We start from the raw sequence: 6,254 nt of genomic DNA on the forward strand, positions 1-6,254 counted from the left end.
TTATGGATTCAAATTACGCCTGCAATTGAAATCGGTGCGGGACCCTGAAGGCTACCACCCAGCCACCTTTGAAATGGAAATTAAACAGCACTTTACAAGGTGGAATAACGTCAAATGAAGAAATGGTCCGAATTCAAAACACAGATTCTCGAAGAGTTCATAAAATGCGCAAAAAATGCAACATACCGCATGAAAAAAACATTGAGAGATTTCTACAAAGAATGAAGCTGGTTTGAAGCAAATGAGCTCGATTGCTCACAAGCAATCAGAAGCATAAATGTAGAGATGGAGAAAGAGAGAGAGAGAGAGAGAGAGAGAGAGAGAGAGAGAGAGAGAGAGAGAGAGAGAGAGAGAGAGAGAATCATGATTATGAGGGAGCGAACAGACAAAATTCAAATCCACCAGAGAATGGCAGACTTGTCTACAGCAGCATTCTATAGCAGGTATCTAACTAAGATAAGGGACGAAAGAACAATCAGTAGTGTAATAAAAGTAGTGTAACAACGTACGATATTCTAAAAGCCTTCCAAGAACATCATACCAAGCTTTTCTCTGCTGCGCTGAGCGCAAATACAACCTGTTTTCGGGAATGGGAGATCGATTCTTTCCCCCTGCATCTGCAGGCAAGTCAAAATGAGCCTATTACAGCCGAAAAAATAAGGGAAGCTCTAAAAACTGTTAACATAGAAAGTCCCCAGGACCGGATGGCCTCGGTAAGGAATTCTACGTGCAATTTTGGGAATTTTTAGTTCCTGTCCTCAGAGAGGTATATAACGAGATTCTCCAAACGGGAGTCGGGCCTTCGGATTTTGGTTCCTGTATGACTACCTTCATCCAGGTACAGTCGATGATTGGCGACCACTCACTCTGAGTAACCTTGATAACAAAATCCTTTTCAGAGTAATAAACAACAGACTAAAATCAGGAATCGAAGAAATAATCCAAAGTACCCAAAGGTACGGAATTCCAATCCAAGCAGCCAGTTTTAATCTGTTCCTCCTGAGGGACCTTATAGAGCCAGTAACAAACAAAGATCAGGTGATGGCACTCCTCTCCCTCGATTTAACTAAAACCTTCGATAGTATCAGTCATGCCTACCTGTTCAACATCCTCACCCGGGAAGGCATTAAAGGCAGTCTGGGCGACTGGTAGTGAATACTTATCGGAACACTTCGACTACATTACTCATCAATGGTTGTTTGTCGAACCTCATCAAGATTCGGAGAGGGGTCAAGCAGGAGTACCCCTTGAGCCCTTTACTATTCTCATTAGCTTCAGAACTACTTAATAAAATCAGGATAGTAAGAGAAATTCAGAGAATCGAATCCCTAATTATGAAGAACAGCTTAAAGTAATAGCTTACGCAGACGGTGTCCTGGCGACGTTACATGATAATGAATCGATATTTAACATCATAAAAATAGCGGAAAAATTTTCGGAAGCTAGCAGATTGAACATCAATCCAAATAAAACGAAGCTACAAATTTACGGTAATTGGAATACAAAAGATGGAATAAAGAGAACGGTATTACCCATCGAATACCTGGGTATTCCATTTACAGGTACTCCAGTCTTACCTGTGGATAAATTAGAGAAGGATACAACATACACGTTAAAAGAACGGGATCTGCCTCCTCTCAGTTTAATCGCTAAGGGACAAGACTTAAAGCGGTCTTCCCGAAACTTCAGTATATAGTTAACATTGCATATATTACAGAAGTGGAGGAAACACGCTTTATCAACAACTACTAAAATTCTTTTGGAAAGAGACCTATCCAGAAGCTAAGACCGAGGTGTTGCAATTGCCACAAGATAGGGGAGGCTATGGACTTCCAGTGCCGCGCATAAAATGCATTACGAATAGCATTCTACAATCAAGAAAATCCTACTCTCAACCATCAGAGTGTCCGACTTATGAAGTACTTTCTAGGATACAATCTCAGACTTTTCGGGGTTTCCAAACTCAAGGGCCCCAAGGTCGAAACATCCCCGGTTTACTACAATAACGCATGCCAGCTGATCCGACTAATGAAGGACACGCAAATTAATATCTTGGAGGAAGCTTCGAGTGAAAAGCCGGAAGAACCTGAATTTGCAGCTTAATAATACCCTCTTTACCAACATCTTACAGAGTAGAAACTACCCGAGTCGAAAAGATTTATCATGGCGCATTTCTCTCGGTAAACTTCCTACTAACGCCAATCGTTGGTGATATACGGGGTATGGTGACCACTATTGCCCAGGGGTGTCCGCTACTGGACACTGTAGAGCACGCTTTATATGACAAAGACTGAGTAAAGGGATAAAATCTAAGATATCGTCGACAGAACAAATATTGTGTTTGCAGTTCCCTAAGCCGGTCAGGAAGTCTGAGAAACTTAAAATCTTTCTCATTAACGAGATGAAATTTCATATTTGGAAGGTACGGAAAAATGCTTTACCTTTTACCATCAGAGAAATGTGTAAGAAGCGATTACAATCATCCTTAAAATATTCTATGTACGCAGATTTTTAGAGATTGAAAAAAAGATCTTAGGCACTGATAAAATTTGGTGCACCCTCCCCCCGATTTTGTACAGCAAGTTAGAGAAATAAGTGATAAACTGGAACTAAGAGAATTGCTAAACTATACTAGTATGTTGGTTCCAGAGTAGTGTAAAGGATATTTAAGCAGAGGTAATCCAGAACGTTTACAACACAATTGCAATGCTGTTGCTGCACTCCGCGAATTTCGTCGCCTGAACAAATGTCGACGTGGTCCACAATCTCCATGTGCTCTCCGACTAATGATTAGTCGTTTTGAAGAAACGGGGTTCACTGGGAGTTATACATGCTGGAGGTCGCAAACCAATCAGTTCACAACAAGTGAATGAAGTTGATAATACCGTGTGGAGCAGGCCATGAATAACAGCATCGGTTCTTGCAGTGCACGTGCAGTGTCAAGACACCTGGATGTGCCTTACACTACTATCTGGAAAATTCTACCGAAGATTCTGCATTTCTATCCATTCATGATAACCCTGACACAGGGGTTGCGATCTCAGGACTTCAAACGTCTACTAACATTTGCTTTAACATTCCTTGCTCGAGGGGAGTTGGATGCTGTGTGGCCGTGATGTTGTTGGGAGATGAGGCTCACTTTCACCTGAATGGAACCTAAATACTCGGCAACTGTGGGTATTCCTTTGCAATCACTCAAAGTTTCTGTATGGTGTGGCTTTACAGCCTCGCTTATCATTGGACTATTCTTCTTTGAGGACATTCGCCAGTCGGGTCTTGTACCTTGCTCAGTTACTGCAGAGAAGTATCGCGATATGATAAACGATTTTGTTGTGCCGCAGCTACATTAGCGCTTGTGCATGGATTCAGTCATTTTCATGCAGCATGGGGTCCCTCCATGCATCGGTCGATCTGTATAGGAGGTTGTTGGAGAATATTTCACGGAAGCCAGAGTGATCAGCCGTGCGTTTTACACTCCATGGCCGCCTCGTTCACCTGATCTGACCGTATGTGATTTAAAATCGAGTCTCTGGATTTCTCAAAGACAGAGTTTATCGGGATCATCCTAATAATTTGGCAGCATATGCGGAAAATTAGTTTCGACTAGCTTAGTTTTGCCGTTGAATACGCCAGTGCAAAGGATGAAATTTGAGGCATACCGGGAAGGGCAGCACATTGCACAGTACAGCCTGCGAATGCATAATGGAAGTGAATACAAGTGTGTTATTTATGCTTGTGTCGATTTTCGCATTCTTACACGCAAACAGAAAAATTATTACATTTACATTCGATATGCCACACGCTCCTGGTAGTGAATTTTGGAATTTTTTTTATCCTTCTCAGATATCAATTTCTCACGAGGCACAATGTATTCCTGCAAGGTTTCGCAGAATTTGGATCATTGGGTGGGGCTCCAGAATTTTTAAGAGTTTTTAAAAAGCAACTTATATTTATATTATCTTTTAACCTGTCTAATATAAGTAAAGTTCCCACTTAAACAAATGTCCATTTTTTAATTCTAAATAGATTTCAATATTTGCGTTTCAATTTCCATACAGTTGCAGTTTTAATTTGCTTTGCCGTTATAACAATCATTGAGGAACGTTTGTAAGCATTTTTAGACAAAGAATAAATCACATGACATCAACTGCAGTATCATATGAAAAATGAGGACTGTAGGAAAGAACTTGCCATTGTTAGCATTCAAGGATATGTGGGTAAAGCTGGTTGAAGTGAATAAACAGAATGGGAGATGAAAGATTAGCAAAATATGTTTATTTCCACGATGGTAGGAAAATTATCCATAAGTAGACCAAGATCTAAGTGGGCCGGTACAGTAAAAAGTGCTTTAGAAGAACAAAGAAATACAAGATTTACTAATATTGGAGTCTTGACAGGTAACAGATTGATTTAGAAGAAAAATAGGAGGAAGTTAGTAATATGTAAACGTTTCATGTAGTGCTATCAGCGTCAATGTCACATGAGCATATATATTAAGCAGTCTTGTACAAGTGAAGACCATTTTAAATTAGAACTTGTCTACTGTTGAATGTAACCTCACTATAAACACACAAGCAAATCTCTTACCCCCCCCCCCCCCAAAGATGAATTAAAGTCACAGAAATTAGTTAACTTACTTGCAGAAGAGTTCGGAGCATTTGTCGAAAACACAGAATGAAAAAGCGCTAATAGAAAGATGTACATGAAATCTCTTTTTCTCGGTTGACAGGCCATGAAGAGATATTCTTGAAGAACCGACGTTGAACTGCTGTCGAGCAAGTAATGGAATTACAGGAGCATCTTCGTCACTACTTGCCTTTTGTGATGTCCAATCAGCGGTGAAGGGTAAACACGCTACAAGCTGCTCCGTCTGAATAATGAATGCTTTAGTTTTATATTTCTTATGGTTCGGATCGATGATAATGATTCCCAGTGGGAGTGGAATAGTGACATTGCCCAACAACAGCAGATGGAGCACGTCTGCACTTATTAATTTTGAAATACGAAAAGGAATGGTTCGTTCTTGATTATATTTAGTTTCTTTCCTTCGCTACAACAAGTTCAAGAATATAATGCTAATCCACCATTAACAGAATTCTCTTTAATATTGTGAAGTTGACGCACGAGTTTTGCTGCTATAAGTGTGTGGTCGATAAAAGCAACAGCTGAAGTAAGCAGCAATAAAGTTCTAAACACAGCTCGTTGAAAGAATGCAATATTATTCCTTTTGAAGCGATGTTGTCAATGGAAAGCATATTTGAAGATGGGATGGGCTTGATCACCCTTAGTATCGATCTTAAAAAAAAAATAATTACTCTTCCACGCACGGACAGAGAGTTTAACAAACAGTTTTCTCAATTATTCTTACGGGTGTAGCAATTTCAACACTGCACGACGTTCCTGTCTCGACTACTTTGCTGGATTTCTATAAGGTTGGTTATACTGGAAGCAGCAGTTAGCGATACAGGGCTTCTAATATCAATGAAAATTACTATCGCTCTGTTTCAATGCAGGAGAACGACAATATTTTTTCTGTCTACAATATATTTCCTCCAAAACACATTTTTGATCAGCCAAAATAACAAAATTTGAATTGCATAGTAAATTGTATTTTCAACTGCGTCGTGAGGGACGAATTCAGTCTGCTGTATTTTGGCTGTTTTTATCAAACAAACTTATCGAAAACTCTTTCAATTAACAGGTATAATGACAGCCTCAGTTTCAATGACTTCAAATCCAAACAGCAACAAGAATATCCTGTCAGCAAATTTTTTGCTATCACATCCAAGAGTTTTTTTTTTTTTTTAAAACATTCCCATATTTTTCTTTTTCATTCCAGTCCTGTTTTCGCAACAATGTAAAGCTAATATTTCTTCTGTCTCCCACCCCTAGATTCGTCGAATTGGTATGCTGCTGGTTGAAGAACATCTCGTGACTCAGATGATCACAAATAAATATCGAAATGTTCATTTGTACAAAGGGAAGAAAGGCTTGCGTTTTTGTGAAGGGATGTTCCACTTATTCTATACCAAGGCTGAAAAATATTCCTTTTGGCCTTGGCACAACACAAGTTACCACTGATGCTTCTGAATCCTTTTTTTTACAACTTATTCAGTGGCCGAATTCAATTACGATTAATTATTAATGAAGTCTCTCAAAAGTTTCACATTTCGAAACAGATCTCCTGTATACCACGCATACCACGCTGACAAAATAATTGATTTCGAAATACTTCCCTCAAAAAAACTATCCAA

This window comes from Typopeltis vanoorti, chromosome 3 (assembly GCF_054136105.1).
Source record: "Typopeltis vanoorti isolate ZY-2024b chromosome 3, IOZ_Tvanoo_1.0, whole genome shotgun sequence".
NCBI lineage: Eukaryota > Metazoa > Arthropoda > Arachnida > Uropygi > Thelyphonidae > Typopeltis > Typopeltis vanoorti.